At 36.1% G+C, this 17,312-nt stretch overlaps 1 protein-coding gene across 1 annotated transcript in view; it reads right to left on the reverse strand.

The window, feature by feature from the left end:
• Nucleotides 1–17,312, reverse strand: part of nlgn4xa (neuroligin 4 X-linked a) — a 134,225-nt gene that overhangs the window by 81,744 nt on the left and 35,169 nt on the right. The window lies entirely within an intron of this gene.

The following is a 17,312-nucleotide window of genomic DNA, read 5'->3' on the forward strand; positions in this document are numbered from 1 at the left end:
AAAAGCTGATGCTTAAGGGAGACACTACAGATGAATAGGGTTTTTTTTTTTAAGCTATAGATATCGCCATGAAACTTCCTCAGTTTGCAATGTATATTAAGACAATATTTTTTTGCATTACAAGTTTTCTGAAATACATTATTTGATATGCAAATTAGGTGATGGCCATTTAATATGCAGCAATTTGCATATATTTCCAGGACATAACTCCATAGACTCTATATAAATAATGGATGTAGGCACCGTGACGTCACCCATTCATTTTGGCTAGCAAAAAACAAAAACAAAATGTATGTTAGAAAATAAGTGTCTATTTGTCCAACCAAATGCTGAACAAGACATTTTTACTGAACAAAACGTCGTCATTAAGTGAAAATACAGTAAAAGATTCTTGAGCGATTCTTTATCTTCTATTTTCTTCTGAATGGGGCCATTATTAGAACTATTAATTGTCTTGAAGATTTTTTACTAGTGATTGAGACCATAGTGTTGTCCTAAAAAAAATTTGAGGTAATAAATCAAGTGACAAGATTTCTCATTTTGCATTGAAATGAATGGACAGAAATGCTTCTTCAGCAACCCCCAGCACCCCCTGCTGGAATTTTCAGTAGAATGCAGCTTAAGTAACTCTGAACATTGGATAAAGAAAATTTCAAAGTTATTATTTTATTTTGTTGTTAAATTAGATTCAAGGTTTTTTACTGAAGGACATAAGGATATCTCCTTTTATCATTTCATAAATCAGAAAATACTGTCAAAAGCGATGAAAACAGTTTTTGTGACGTTTTTATGAACTAAATGTTATAGAAATCAGGGTGCATCAGTTGAGATTTATGGCTCAGAGCATGAGAAAAAAATAATTTTGAGAAAATGGCCTTTAAAGGTAATTGTACATTCTTAATGAAAATGACTATTTGAAGACAACATATTGAATCTAATTCATAGCAACAACAATAAATAAGCTGTAATACTGTAATACGTGATACTACACGCTGCAATACATTAACTTTTAGAGAATTTATAAGAAATCTACAAAATAAAGTAAAGTACATACCTAAATGTTTGTTTTAAATGTTTCCTTTCAACTCTTCTGAAAGAAGAAGTTATTAGAGAAAAACTGGCCCAAAATCTTACTTGTCCAGTGTGTGAAAAAATGTTTTTACCTATAGTTTCCCGCCTTAAGCGTTTCTTTTTATTTTGTCCTTATTACACTCAACCTGAGCTAGTAAAGGAACACAAAGTAATCAAAGGAACCGTTTTTTTTTCCTGCAATTCCGAGGTGGATATTGTCTTTTTCCCACACCATCTGCACACAGATGGTGTGTTTTTAATCTATTTTAACAAAACATTACCATCTCCCAAAGATCTGTCCCTTCTAATTTGACGTAAACCATGCTACATCTGTTAGGTGCAAATCCAATATATGCTGGTGTTTCCTAACCGGTGGGATGAAAGCCCAGAGGAAATTCAAGCTTTTAGAAGATCCTGCTACAGAGCAAGACTAAATAAATTAGTTTCCTGAAGAAAATAAGAGATATCACTTTATAAAACCAATTTAGGAAACCCTCTCCCGTGAACAGAAATATGTGGCTTACATAAAGAAATCTCTAAGGGGAATGTTTAAACTTTAGTTTAAAATTTCATTACATTTATTCAATTTAGCCAATTTGACACAGATTTTTATCACATACACATACACTGGGAGCACTTTGGGGCTCAGTACCTTGCTTTAAGGACATTTTGACATGTCCTCACCAGGACAATACGAGCCAGACACTAAACCACCAACCCCTAGGATTAAAGGGAAACTCCACCAAATAATGTTGTTGATGTAAAATTTCTATGAGCAATTTGAAGATTTGCATGAGAAAAGCTTGATGGAACCACCAAAATTCAATAACATTTTCGAAAATGTGCGTAGAACACTCCCTTGAGATGGTTTTTATCTTTTTCAAAACAATAATTAATTTGCTTAACAGGAGATGAAAATGTTTTTCCAAATATGTTCTGACGTAGTGAACAATTAACTCGCATGACTGATCATTAGTTTCCGCTTAGTTTCCGACTGATCATTAGTTTCCACTCTGACATGAAAGAACAATTATAAGTTGCTCGATTGAATCCAATTCCTGAAGACTTCTCTTCATTTTCTCTTGTGGATGGCCAAAGTTATCTGATTAGCAACCTCTTTTTGTTGTTTTTTCTCTCTTGCACAATCTCTACTTCTTCTACTGTTTACTGACGAATTGGTTTACAGCAATACATTACACTGCCATCTACTGACCAAAGTACGTTACTGCAGCTTTATTTATTTGCTCTAAACCAGGTGATAGAAACGTCCCTTCAACATTTCAAAATCTTGCTTCAAAATTTGCTTCAACTTTAATTTAAAGATGGCTATGGATGTCATTAGGGCATACTCATCGACGTATAAAGAGATATGGATACATAAAACAATACCAAGATCTTCTGCCCCTCATCTACTCGGCCCATAGGACTTAAACACTAAAGACTTCAACCGGCCGAGCCAGCTCCTTCCGGTTTAGCACTCTAACACTGCTAACTTGATTGTGAATACAACAACATCATCTGCAAATGGCATCAACGCCAATTGTCCTGTATTATGGGAACTGTAGGATCATCTGTCTTTGGATTTTAACCCATTTGTGGGACTAAAAGTCAGGATATATTGACCTGGAGTACACCTTCAATAGCCAACCAGCTCTGATCTATCGTCCGGAGACATGGACAACTGCTCTAAACAAATTACATCATTCATTCATTATCCTTAACCCTTTATCAGGCACTCATTGAAATACTTAAATTTCAACCCTAAAGTGTAATTGCAGGACACTACAAGACTTTTTTTTACTTTTGTGACATTTTTAAAAATATTGAATTTTTATGTAGAAATTCAAGATTCATGAATTGACCATATATGGTTCCTCACCTGTCTAGGGTAAAACATTTTTAAAAAGATGTATATATAAAAAATATAGGAAGGACACATATAAACTTAAAGGAACATTGATTTTTGTGTTGTTAAATGTTTTATGGAACATTTATAACACATGTATATATGTATATATTTGTTATTTAAGTAGATATATAACAATATAACATATATAATACAATATATAATGTAGGTCCGGGAGCAGGAGGTGTAAAAAAGCCGTACTCCGGGTGTCCGTTGAAAGAGGGAAATTAGAAATGCTCATGGCCCCTGCTGATTGGTCTGATGGTGTGATGTCACTATCTGTGACATAGCCTAATATTTGCTGATTGACTGAGAGAAGTCACATGGTTCTCCGACCTCACTGGGCTGCATAGCAACACAATTTTGGATGTGACCATATATAGTTCCTTACCGGATAAAGGGTTAACCGCTCATCCTACTACACGGGTCGCAGGGGGCTGGAGCCGATCCCAGCTGACATTGGGTGAGAGGCGGGGTACACCCTGGACAGGTCTCCAGACTATCACGGGCTGACGTATAAATACATTCACATTATGTCACTTCCTCCTTTAGCTTTTTAATGTTGTATGCTGCTGAGCAGCTAGACTGTAAAACGTAGATGTAAATTTAGAGTGAATCTGAACAGTTTTCTATTGTATTCACACCTACAGGCAATGGAGAGTCACCACTTAAACCTAAGTGCACACCTGGCGAGGATCCACGGTGGCACAAGGAGAACATGCAAACTCCACACAGAAGAGCCACAGGCGGGAGGCGAACAAGCGACCCTCTTGCTGTGAGCCAGAGTGCTAACCACTACACCACCGTGCCGCCCCAAATTTCATCAATACAGTGGAAAACTGTTCAGATTCACTCTAAATCTACATCTACGTTTTATAGTCTAGCTGCTCAGCAGCATACAACATTAAGCAGCTAAAGGAAGGAGTGACACATTATATGACTTCAATGATAATTTTCTCTGTATATAATAGGAAACTCTTTGCACACACATTCTACAAAATGACTTGACGGGGTGTTAACATGTCACATGCTGTGTCTGCTGCGTACATGCGGTCATATGAATTGAATGCAGCTTTAAGCATAGAGGCTCTTTTCACAGCCTTGTCACTGTTCAAATGTATTAAAGCCGAAGTGTTATCATGTATTGAAGCATGATGCATCTCACACAAATGCACACTGTCAACTAGGGCTGCACGATTATGGCCAAAATGATAATCACGATTATTTTGATCATTATTGTAATCTTGATTATTAATCACGATTATTCATCTTGTTAGGGAAAACAGTATTTGTATTGCACTACTTTTAAACAAATAATAAGAAAAGTTTTTAGTGTGTGCACAGAGTGTCCGGTGCTTGTTGTAAACAATCAGAGATCGCTAAGTGAACACCTCCTGCAGCAACAGCACATACACACTGTACTGCTACAGAGCTAACTGTTAGCCCCTGCGGCTCGTTAAAAAGAGCCTCCGGCCCCCGCGGCTCATCAAGGAGAGTAAGAAGGAGTTGAAAGTGTTTGATTAGATATGCAGGAGAGCCGCATTTTTAAATTGAAATATCGCTGAAAATCAGGTTAATTTAATCGTGGCGGCCAAAATCATGATCACAATTAAAATTTGATTAATTGTGCAGCCCTACTGTCAACATTAGATGTCAATTTGTTCTTCAATCTGAATGGTATTCTACTGTATTGATGCCATACAGTGTCATACTGCATATTGCAATGCAATCTGGGGAAAAAAATGTTAAATTACAGCATTTTAAGAGACATTTCCTGAAAAGTTTAACAGAGCAATGTAAATTTACTGACAAAGTATTGTGTTGCTCCAAATACTCACTAAACCATCAAATGTGGATTAATCCGCCAGTGAAAATAGTCCCCAAGAAATGCACTATTTCCTTTCATTTGCGGAATGTTCCAAAAACTGCAGTGACTCACTGTTTTAGGAAATTACTGAGCCTTTTAAAACAATTCTGTCTTTAGTAGGAAACAATGGGCTTAGAGCTGAGAGACACATACAGGGAGAACATAAAGTCTTTTCATGGGATTAGCTCAAAATGAATATGATATACAATAACATCAGACTGATCCTATATTGGCAGTGATTGTTGCTATGGAATTGGCAAAAAAAACACCAAGGGCCGGATTTACATATGTAATAGTGCAGGGCAAATTTGCACTGTGCCTTTCATTCAATTTGCGCTTACAATTTGCATGTAATTAGGACCTGATCTACCACAGCAGCAGCTCATTACACCAGCAGCGTTGTGCAGGTGATGCAGTCAAGGCAGTTCACAGGAGGATTTATCTGAGATCACCAAGCCCAGAACAGAAATTATAATGTGATGCTGCAGTAATGAAGTAACAAAAAGCTAAACATTTCCTTCACTTGAAGATAATAATGCACTATATTAACTAAATTACAACACATTTATACCTTTTAATGTGATGCTGAAAACAAGTGCTCAGTAGAATACTCAACTTATAATTCACATTGTGCATTTACTACTTAATACTGATCGTCTTTTAAAAACTAAATGATATAAATATTAATTATACAAAATAAACATAAAGGTTGTTTATTACCCCATCACAGCTATAACCGATAATTATCCAGTGCTGTTTGCACTTACTCTTCGGAGATAAATAACTTTCTCTTGCGCAATTCAGATTTTTAGTTTATTCAACAAGTTGACATCCTCCAGCCTTACAACCCAAAAAAGTTAGGACACTGTCTATAACATAGTGCTTATGTTGCTGAGGTTTTTTTTCATTGTTTTTTCCTCCTTTCCTCTCCTCGTGTGCTGTATTTCTTTTCTTCCATCTCTGTCTCCCTGTCCTGTCCACCTCTGTCATATTGTGTGTGTGTTTTTTAAGTTTTGGACAGGTTGATGGCTAATTTCGTTATCCTAGTACTTCTGTGCAATGACAATAAAGGAAAATCTGATCTGATAAGCCCTTCTGACATATATTGAACTGAAAACTGCATGAAGCCAAAATATTAAATGTTCAAACTGATAAACTTTATTGACTGTAAATACATACTTATTCTGAATTTGATGCCTGCAACATTTTCTAAAAAAAACTGGGACAGGGCTCGTTTCCAACTGTTTTGCATTGTCTTTTCTTTCTCAGTTAAGGTTTAAGAACTGAGGAGAGTAATTGTTGAAGTTTTGAAAGTGAAATTCTTTCCCATTCTTGATGTACAACTTTTTAATAGGAGACAGGTCTTGACTGCAGATGGGCCAGTCTAGTTCCTGCAATCTTTTTCTTTGTAGCCATGCTGTTGTAACATGTGCAGAATGTGTCTTGCCGTGCTGAATAAATGGTAAATGGTAAATAGCTTATATAGCACTTTTATCCAAAGTGCTTTACGCTACAGACTGCAAATTTATTTCTAATAATATGGTAAATGGACTTGCCCCACAGCAATTTTCTAGTCGCTTTGCGACCACTCAAAGCAATTTACACTACAGACTGCGCTCATTCACCCGTTCACACACACATTCATACTGGTGGCAGAGGCTACCTTAAACAGTACCACCTGCCACCATTGGGAATTCATTCACACACCAATGAACGCAGCATCAGGAGCAATTTGGGGTTCAGTATCTTGCTCAAGGATACTTCGACATGAAGGCTGCCATGGTCTGGGATCGAACCACGGCCTTCCGATCAATGGGGACCACTCCAATTGAGCCACAGACGCCCCCGAAAAAGCAGGGTCATACCTGGAAAAGACGCATATGATGCTAACCCGTGATTCGATGGACACTAACACCCCCATACAATCCAAAATTGAGCTTCCTGTTTAGATGGAGGACACCATGTTTATTACTTTGCGTCAGTCCATCCCAGAGAAGTTGGCGGCGTTTGTGGATGTTGTGATGTTCTGAACTTGTATTTGATGCAAACTGTGTTTAACAATTGTGACAATTGTTTTCACGTTTGTTTGATTGTTTTCAAGTGTTCCAGAGACTATGTGACAATGTCCTTTATGTATTCGTTTTTTCAATACAAATAAAAATAGATATATTGTCTATGTATAGTTTTCAATTAAGTAGATGTCAAATATTGTGAGCAAATTATCACATTCTATTTTATTCATGCTTAACACAGCATCCCAACTTCTTCTGATTCAGGCTTATGGGTTCCTTAAAGACCACTTAATCATATCTCCTATCATCGCTTCAAGCAGATATTAGTTTAAAATGTGTAAAAGGTATGTCCCCCAATAAATCAAATATGAAACGTCTTCCCAAAATGAAATGACCAGTCATCACATGGCTCCAATAGCTCAAAAAGGCTAAGGTCTTCATTCAATATGTAGTGTTAAACTCTAGTCTTCATGTCAACCAGTATCCTGTGTCCTCTGCAGAGATGTCTGAGTCACAACATTGCAGTTCATCACGCACAGGTAAAACCCAGCAACATAACTGATACACATGTTAAATATTAACCAGCGTGTTCATATACTGTCTTTAGGTACAAATAGGAGCTAGCACAGACACAGCTTTATTTCCCAGAACAGCAACATCGACCAACAATGCTTAATTTCCATGCTCGAGTTGACCCCAATGGCTGTACTGAGTGAGCCATCCAGTTTGAGTGACCTGTTCAATGCTTAGCTGACAAAACATGGAAATAAACACATCAAACATTTTTGTGCATGGTTGATATTGATACAAAATGCATCCAAAAATCAAGTTTGGTTTGTTTAAATCCAGTAATATAAAATATATAGTACAGAGTTCCATGTAAACCATTTGGGACATAGATTAGAGTCAGGGGATGTAGTATAAAGAGTGCAAAGTCCACATAAGGAGGCCACTGCTTCTGTCCCAGTGCTGTAACTAAAAATAGGATATTTTCCAAACCATAACCAAGTAGTTTTGTATGAATTCACACGTTAGCCAATTTATGAAGACTTTCTGACTACCATGGCACATCCAAAACCAACAATAAAGGGGTTAGCTTTGTGTTAAAAAGTGGTGCCAAGGACTCCTGACTGAAAACGTTTAAACATAAAATGAATAAATATTTGATGAAAGAAACAATCATAGGAATACGTACCGTAACTGCAAAAAAAATGTCAAAACCAAGACTTTGCTGTGAAAAGTGGCATTATGAAATAAAACACTCAGGACATAAAAATGAACTGCAATAAACTCTTATTGTGAAAAGGGAAACAGGATGCATTTACATTTCATATGAATTAGCTTGGTTTTAATTGGATTGTCTCCCAGTTTCATGGTAATATTATATATTACATGAGTATAGAAGCAAGTATAGTTTGTTTTTGTAATATTTTTGTAACAAGAAGTACAATTATCTCTATTAGGTACATTGCTGCAGTCACATTTCTACATTTCTCTTCAGTGAACCGTACGATTTAAAGACTGGCCCCTGGTCTACTCTGAGCACACAGAGCTGGCTGGCTAATGCTAAGTCATGTAGAAGACCGCACAGTGAGGATTATGTCAAATATCACTCTGTAGAGCAACATCCGTAAAATCTGAACAACTGCCCATGTTATTCAGAAATGTCAATGCTTTTTCGGGCACTTGCGTGTCTCTCCACCGGAAGACAAATGGTGCCCTTTAACTGAAACGTCTCCTATGGCTTTTTCACCTCCAGTCATCTGTCGGTCCCCACAGATTTCCCAACACAGTGAAGAGAAAAATACTGCTCTGTTTGGTTATTATCATGCAGAGGAGCGAGGTGTTAATAAAAAAAAAGAAAAAAACGTGGCGGTTTTCTTTTTGGAGCCACCGATGAACAAATTTCTGCTGTCAAAACAACATGGGTTAGTGCTCATGCTTCACCGAGCAATGGAAGGAGAAAAAAAGGAGATGTAGAAAGGGGAGGAGAGGGGCATGATCATTTTAAAACTTTAATTCATCAGAGGAAAAATAACATGCAGAGCTGAATTCAGATTTGAGTTGGAAACGTCAGGTGAGTAAAGGATTACTGGGACCTCCTTCCTGTTTAGAGGTGCCCTCTCACCTCAGACAAGACCCTCAGATTTACATGACTCCAAAGAGGAAAGAGGTTAAAAAATGAATAACTGAAATGAGTGCATATAAAAGCACTTCAAGGGGAGTAAAAAAGAGAGGGTTGAGGAAGGGGGGTTAAAAGAAACCGTCTAAAAAAAAAAAAAGAGGTCTGCAGGTTTGCTGTCATGCACGAGTGTCAGGCTTTTATTTTGTTGGTCAAAAAGGGGGAAAAAGACAGAAAAATACCTTCGTCACCGTCACCATCATTACTGTTGAAATCTGCGCCTTGCGTGTTTGAGTTGGCCCCTAGTGTTGAGGAGAAAAGTAGAATAAGGGGAAACATTTAAAATGAAAAAGGAGGAAAAGGAGAAAAAAGAAAATTCAGCCCAAAGAGCAAAAAAAAAAAAAAAAAATGCATGAAAAGGTTGGGCTAGGAACAAATTCACAGGGAGCTGAACAGGCTGTGGTGTGATGAAGTGTCTTTGACTAACGAGGAGCACAACAGCAGCCTGGCAGGACCAAAACAGCAATTTGTGACCAAACAGTTCCTTGAGCCGAAACAAATCCGGCACACTGCTGCGATAGACACTCATTAACTGTACGGTCAGTGTGCAGCATCACAGCGGGCACATCATGAAGAGAACATGTAGGATTCACCATTTAGTCTCATATTGATGATCACTCAAAGAACTGTTCTTCAGTTGAAAGAAACACAAAAAAGTAATGTAACTGCATGTGATGCCCTTCATTCTCAGAGTCAGACTTTCACTGTTGGCTAACTTGGTTCTAAACTAATTTGTAACATCTCATCCCGAATATTAAGTATATATTTTACATATAAAAGAGAAAAATGGTTGATTTTACATGAATATTTCATTTGTTTTTATTAATATGCTATTAAGCTTGTATTTATCCAATACTGACTATAAAAACTATTTCATTTGTGTGAAAAGTTGCTTTGACTGAATTCCAAAAATGTTAGTAAACCTAGTAAATTATCTGTATCGGTTGAACAGATACAGATACAGATAGTTTTCTAGGTTGAACAAAGGAAATTATCTATATCTGTTCAATCGAGTAAATCATCTGTATCTGGTCAACCAGGTAAATTATCTGTATCTGTTTAACCAGGTAAATTATCTGTATCTGTTCAAGCAGGTAAATTATCTGTATCTGTTCAAGCAGGTAAAATATCTGTATCTGTTTAACCAGGTAAATTATCTGTATCTGTTCAAGCAGGTAAATTATCTGTATCTGTTTAACCAGGTAAATTATCTGTATCTGTTCAAGCAGGTAAATTATCTGTGTCTGTTCAAGCAGGTAAATTATCTGTATCTGTTTAACCAGGTAAATTATCTGTATCTGTTTAACCAGGTAAATTATCTGTATCTGTTTAACCAGATAAATTATCTGTATCTGTTCAAGCAGGTAAATTATCTGTATCTGTTTAACCAGGTAAATTATCTGTATCTGTTTAACCAGGTAAATTATCTGTGTCTGTTCAAGCAGGTAAATTATCTGTATCTGTTTAACCAGGTAAATTATCTGTATCTGTTTAACTAGGCAAATTATCTGTATCTGTTCAACCAAGTGAATTATCTGTATCTGTATCTCTTTAACCAGGTAAATTATCTATATCTGTATCTGTATCTTTACTCGGAATGGACGGGTTAAGAAACAGAAGTGGGTGGGCTTAAGCCAGAAGTTGATCTTTCAGCCTGAAACATGTTGCATGCTTGATGAGGCTCTCTTTCATGAAAACAACAGCATGTTGAAGCAAATGAAAGTAATGTATTAAAATGTCAATTTAATTGTATTGATTGTTCACTTTATATTAAATATCATATTACAATAAAATTATCTGTGAATCAGAGCAACGGTGTATTTGTTTACCTGTTTTATGGAGAGTGATTTTGATTGAGAATGGGCTAATTTTTAAAAAATATAACAAATGTTGTGTGGGTGGCTCGGGATGGAGTAACAAAAAAAAAAAATTAGGAGGTACAGCGGTCTAAAACAGATTGAAAACTACTGTTTTGGATCAAACATTCGATTTGTACAATGTGCAATTAGCTGTGCAAACATGTGCAGAGGTAATGAGTCTAATTGTGCAACAGTTGTCACTCGAACTACCTAAATCAAAAGAAAAGAGACACTGTTAATAGTGTATTCTGAATAAGTAACAGGGACAATGGATCTGAAGAGATATTCCTTTAGGCTTGCTTTAAATGTTTAAAATACAGACTTTTCAGTTCCCAGTGGAGGCAGATGTCTCAAAACCTGGACCAATCAAACCCAATCTGTTTGCATGAGGAAATCAGTAAAAGGAATGGATAAATATGGTTGTTACTGATATGATGTTAACCTCACTTGTTATCACTTCGTATTGCTTTTTATACTGCACAGTATAGGGGCACTGCCAAACATCTGACCTTGGAAAGGATCCAACCTGAAACAAGTTGTTTTTATGGATGCATCTCTGGTGTATGATCCCTTTGGGGGTATGAGTATTTGTTTATCAGTGAAAATATCAGTATTAAGAGGCATGGACATACAGGTCCGGAAACTGGAGCCAGCCAGAAACCAAAACTGTCATTTTGTGAACCCATTAAACAAATGAGACAGAACATTACAGAGCAATTAGAGGTGTTGGTAGTCAGGCTAGCTGTTTCCCCCTGTTTCCAGTCTTTATGCTAAGCTAGGCTAACTATGTTTTGACTTCAGCTCCCTATTTAACTCACAACTTGATATAAGATTTCTCAACTCACTCTGAAATAAAATGTCTTTCCAAAAATGTGGAATGTTTCCTTTAAAGACAGAACAAAGTTTCCTCACTGCACAGTGTTGATGTCTTTAAATTCTGTGAACTCTGATGAGTTATGAAATATCAAAAGTGAAGACAGAGAAAATGTAATGACTTAATTAATACTGTCGTGAGCTTTAACAAAACAATGGAGTATATCTTAAAATGTAAGATATACTATGGGCTTATTACTGCAAGTGCTGCTTCACTGGAATGACGCAGACGTGATATGAATGAGACTTTATGCTAAAAACAAAAAGAAACATGGTGCTCATTATTCATGCAAACCAATAGTCCTTGAGCTCTTACACCATTCAGACTGTATCATCTGTTGGTCTCATTGTGCTGCACGATGTGTGCTGTAGCATTCACTGATCAACAAATGGTGGAGAATAGGTCTCAACAGGCACATAATGTGGCAGCATGGCTGGGATGGTGGAGTGTTTGCACAATATAGCTGCTCACTGAGAGGGCAAGCTGCACAAACACGGGCTAGTGCCATGTCAGTGTAACTAGGCCGAGCGTAAAGATCCACATCTGCTCAGGCTGCTCACACACACACACACACACACACACACACACAAACACACACACGCACACAAAAACACACACAAACATCAAACACACATACACGCCTTTATTGCCAACAGTGGACTGTCACATTTTCCTACCAAAGTGGGGACTTCTGTTTCTGGTAATTTTGAGAAAAACAAAAAGATCAGAAATATATATATTTAAAAAAAAAAAAATTGTCAAGAGGGGACTTGCATCTTTGAGCGTTTTGTGACTATCAAAGATGGGGACATCCATTGGTGAATCCATTGGCAAATGTGTAATGACGCCCAAGTACACTGTTGGATAGGTTGGTAAGTGCACAAGTATGCACGTGCAAACACACACACACACACTCACACACAAACAAAAACATCAAACACACATACACGCCTTTATTGCCAACAGTGGACCGTCACACTTTCCTACCAAAGTGGGGAATTCTATTTCTGGTCATTTTGAAAAAAACTAAACGGAACAGAAATATTACTTTTAATGTACTTTATCATAATGATAATGATAAAAGTGTGTTTTAATATATTTTTTAATAAATTGTCAAGAGGGGACTTGCATCTTTCAGCATTTTCTGACTATTAAAGACGGGACATCCATTGGTGAATCCATTGGCAAGTGTGTAATGACGCCCAAGTCCACTGTTGGGTAGGTCGGTAAGTGCAATAATATGCGCGTACAAACACACACACACACACACACACACACAAACATCAAACAAACATACACGCCTTTATTGCCAACAGTGGACCGTCACGCTTAATTGCCAAAGTAGGGACTTCTGTTTCTGGTCATTTTCAAAAAACAAAAACAGAACAGAAATATTACTTTTAATGTACTTTATCATAATGATACTGTAAATCTGTGTTTTAAATTTTTTTTAAATAAATTGTCAAGAGGGGACTTGCATCTTTGAGCGTTTTCTGACTATTAAAGAGGGGACATCCATTGGTGAATCCATTGGCAAATGTGTAATGACGCCCAAGTCCACTGTTGGGTAGGCTGGTAAGTGCATAAATATGTGCATGCAAACATACACACACACACAAACATCAAACACACATACACGCCTTTATTGCCAACAGTGAACCGTCACACTTTATTACCAATGTAGGGACTTCTGTTTCTGCTCATTTTGAAAAAACAAAAACAGATCAGAAATATTACTTTTAATGTACTTTATTATTCTGCTCTGCTAATGACGCCCAAGTCCACTGTTGGATAGGTTGGTAAGTGCACAAATATGCGCATGCAAGCACACACACACACACACACACACACACACAATAAAAAACAAACACACACTCATTCCTATAGTACGAACCGTGGACCATCACCCTTCCCTATCCAAGTGTGGACCTGTGTTTCTAGTCATTTTGTAGAAACAAACACATCAGAAATATTATTTTTAAGGTATTTTCTCATAATATCATCACAAAGGTGCTTTTCAATATTTTTTTAAGAAACTGCAGGGAGGGGACTTGCATCTTTTGATCTCTACCTATCAAACACGCACACACATCAAACAAATGCACATCAAATACACACACATTCACACACAACGTGCAATAAATAATGCAATAAAGCAGAATATATAGATGAACACGCACAACTTCGGCTACATGAAGGCTCTTTTTATATCCTGAAACATTGGTTCAGGATTATAACCTTGGTGCTGTATACATCTAGAGAAGTGAAATGAGTATTTGACAAGCATCTGTGCTGTGACTGAATATGAACAACTCATTGACATTAATGTATTGCCGGGGGTGGACTTTTTGATGCAGTGAAGTGAATGATGGCTTTAAAACATCAGGCTCTGATACAGTACAGTGTACTACTTATCAACTGTCAATGTGATTATCTTCAGTATGAGTACAGTCCATCAGTGTCCAATCCTAAGCAGACAGATATTCCAATGTAGTTTGTACAAAGATAAAAATACAATGGGCTTTACATATTTTCACATTATATATAACCTCTAATAACTTATTAACACTAAATGTCAAATTTGAACATGGATTTGAGAACTGTATACAGGTTTAAAAAGATGCCTGTCTATGGTTGTTTTTTTTAAATTGTAACTACACAAAAGTAATCCTTAAGATTTTTTTTGCACCTGTTTACAAGAATATATAGAAGATTAAAGTGTTTTTAAATTGTATTTCTTAAACATCTCATTAAATATGCAGATAAGTTTGTATTTTCAAACAATGTAAAAATATGTAAGAGAGCTGAGTGTGATTGCTACTAACTGCATAAAATAACACATTAGCATAAGGCTAATATATGCAGTATAAACAGTTTTTAAGACAAGGTAGACTAATTCAAGTTATTATTATATTTTCTTGGCATTTTAAGAATGTAAGAGTACAAGACAGACAGGATATTGGAGGTATTAGAAATAAAAAGTATGCACGAAAACATGCATGTGGTTTCTACTGACAGTTATCACACACCTATAACATAGTCTTCAGGAAAAAATTACACAGAATTGTGTAAAAGTGTTTACATATCATCATATGTAAACACTTAGGAACCATTTGAATGATTGTGAAATTACAAGTTTGCAAATAAATTGTAAAAATAGCCAAGAAAGGATAAAAGTGTGCAACAGAAGATAAGAATTTTTGCTGCTAATAATAAATGCAACACATGTGAAAATACATACATTTAAAACATATTGATATATCAATGATATGCTTTAAAGGAGTTAAAAGTGAGCAAAAGGAGCCACTGTTTTCTGTGTTGTTTTGTATCATCCAGTGTGTTTGTGAGGTTTGGTTTCAACATAATAAATCAACAAAGAAACCTGAAACTGTGTCATATCTTTGAGGGGTTTGAAGGTTTTCAACTTAAAAGTACAATTTAATTACAACAGCACATCACAGCCTCTGTCTGACCATTTCATTGTTCTGGCAATGACTATAAAATCAGATTCTGTCAATCAAGAGAGCAGATTCAGGAAAAAAATATAACATTTCTTTCTGTATCAACAAATGTAAAAAAGATAATGAACTTGCAAAAGGGAGCTTGTTGATTTTAAATGTAACTCCAAGTGAACTCTTGTTATTGTAACTACTATTTTTAACGAGTGTTATTGAGTTATTCTCCACTCCTTGGAGCCCACAAACTGATGGTGATGACATTGACGTTTACTGTAGAAAACACTTGCGTGTTATGGATTCATACTGCACAGAAAATTCATATTAATAGCCCAGGCAAAGGACGTATTTGACAGCATTGTTGAATGCCTCCCTAACTACTGCTCTATCAGCCACTCAATTAGCATGGTGAACATCATTTTATCAGTGCTCATTACCACGTGTTAGTAAATAACCAGATCTGACCCATCCTGACCCCGATTCTAACATAATGACTGATGGATGATTCATGCTCATCTGCGAAATTACTGCTTTTGATGGGCTCCGGGCTGGAAATGGAATCTTGATAATGTGGCATGTCGCCCCAAATAAATCAATGTATGGGAAACACTGTTACCATAGAAGCTAATTTTTCCATTTCATGGGTCAATGTGCTCTGGGTGTGCCACTTACAATACAATCATAAATGTGCAAAAGAGAATCTCAACATTATTTATTTTAATTAGGCTATAAGGATATCAATGACGTCTAATAAAAACAATCGGTAACGCTTTACAATAACCATCTAAGTTATGTTTATAGATGGTTAATAGACCAAATATTAACCATTTACAAAGTACTACAATTAGGTCTACATATTTAATCTTTATAGATGTTTTACAACTATTTCCTTAAAGCTATATGAATAATTTGGAAATCAATAACAAATGCTTAAAAGTGTTTAAAATGTTATGAGTACAACTATGAACCGTTAATAAATAGTCCATTAATGAACATTATTAATTAGAATCGAATTGTTTGTTAATGGTAAAGTAACTATTAACTTACATTAATAAACTATCCATTTGCCATTTATAAATGATGGTTATTGTAAAGTGTTACCAAACAATCACTCTTTTAAACATGGAAAAATGGACAAAAGACATTCAATGTTGGAATTATCAATATGGATTTAATTTACAAAGTCTCCAAAAATTATGAAAACACCAAAATTCGATAGACTATATATTCTCAGGTGGGATGGCCTGCTCTGGCCACTCCAAGGGCTAGTCATTGGTATACTTTCATTTGAACATGGTCTACACAGGAATCCGTGATATAGCCACGGATTCGCTTAACTCAAAATCCGTGGAATAGCCATGGAATAACTCAAATGTCCGTGAAACTGACACGGATTTCCCTACAATGCAAGTTAATGACAGTCATATCCCGTGGCTATTCCATGGATATTTGTTCCTATTGGTTTGTTCCAAGTCACGTGACTTTCAAGGTCCCGGCAGTCAGAACAAAAAAGATGGCGGACAGTTCTCTAATTTTTAGTGAAAAAATCAATATTTTGACTTAGTTTCTGCATAAAAATTGATTTTGATCACATTTCTAGTGAGAAATATATGTTTTATTTTCTAAATATTCACTCAATGAATGTACATAATCACTTTGTATGTTGGAATAGCCACGGGATATGACTGTCATTAACGCATTGTAGCGAAATCCGTGTCAATTCCACGGAAATTTGAGTTCCTTCCTGTTGTTATTAACTCAACTTGTAACGTAGTTAGATTTAATGAATAATATTGCGTGCAATCTGTTGCCTCAATTTTATTAATTATTGTTTATGTTTTTTACATAGCTGATGATCATCACCTTGAATGTGTTATTTAGATATAAATGACTTGCTTTATTGCAGTTGAGGCTTTTTGGAAGCATCCAGTGACCATTAGATGAACTCTCTTCAGCTTTTTGTTTTTATCTTGAGCTCAATTTATGAAAATAAGTAAATTGCAATATGAACCATGAGGATATCACACCACATAGTGCACTTATCTAATCTGATTATTGCTGACTTGCAGAAAGATGAATTCCTGGA

This window comes from Centropristis striata, chromosome 24, assembly GCF_030273125.1.
Source record: "Centropristis striata isolate RG_2023a ecotype Rhode Island chromosome 24, C.striata_1.0, whole genome shotgun sequence".
Lineage (NCBI taxonomy): Eukaryota > Metazoa > Chordata > Actinopteri > Perciformes > Serranidae > Centropristis > Centropristis striata.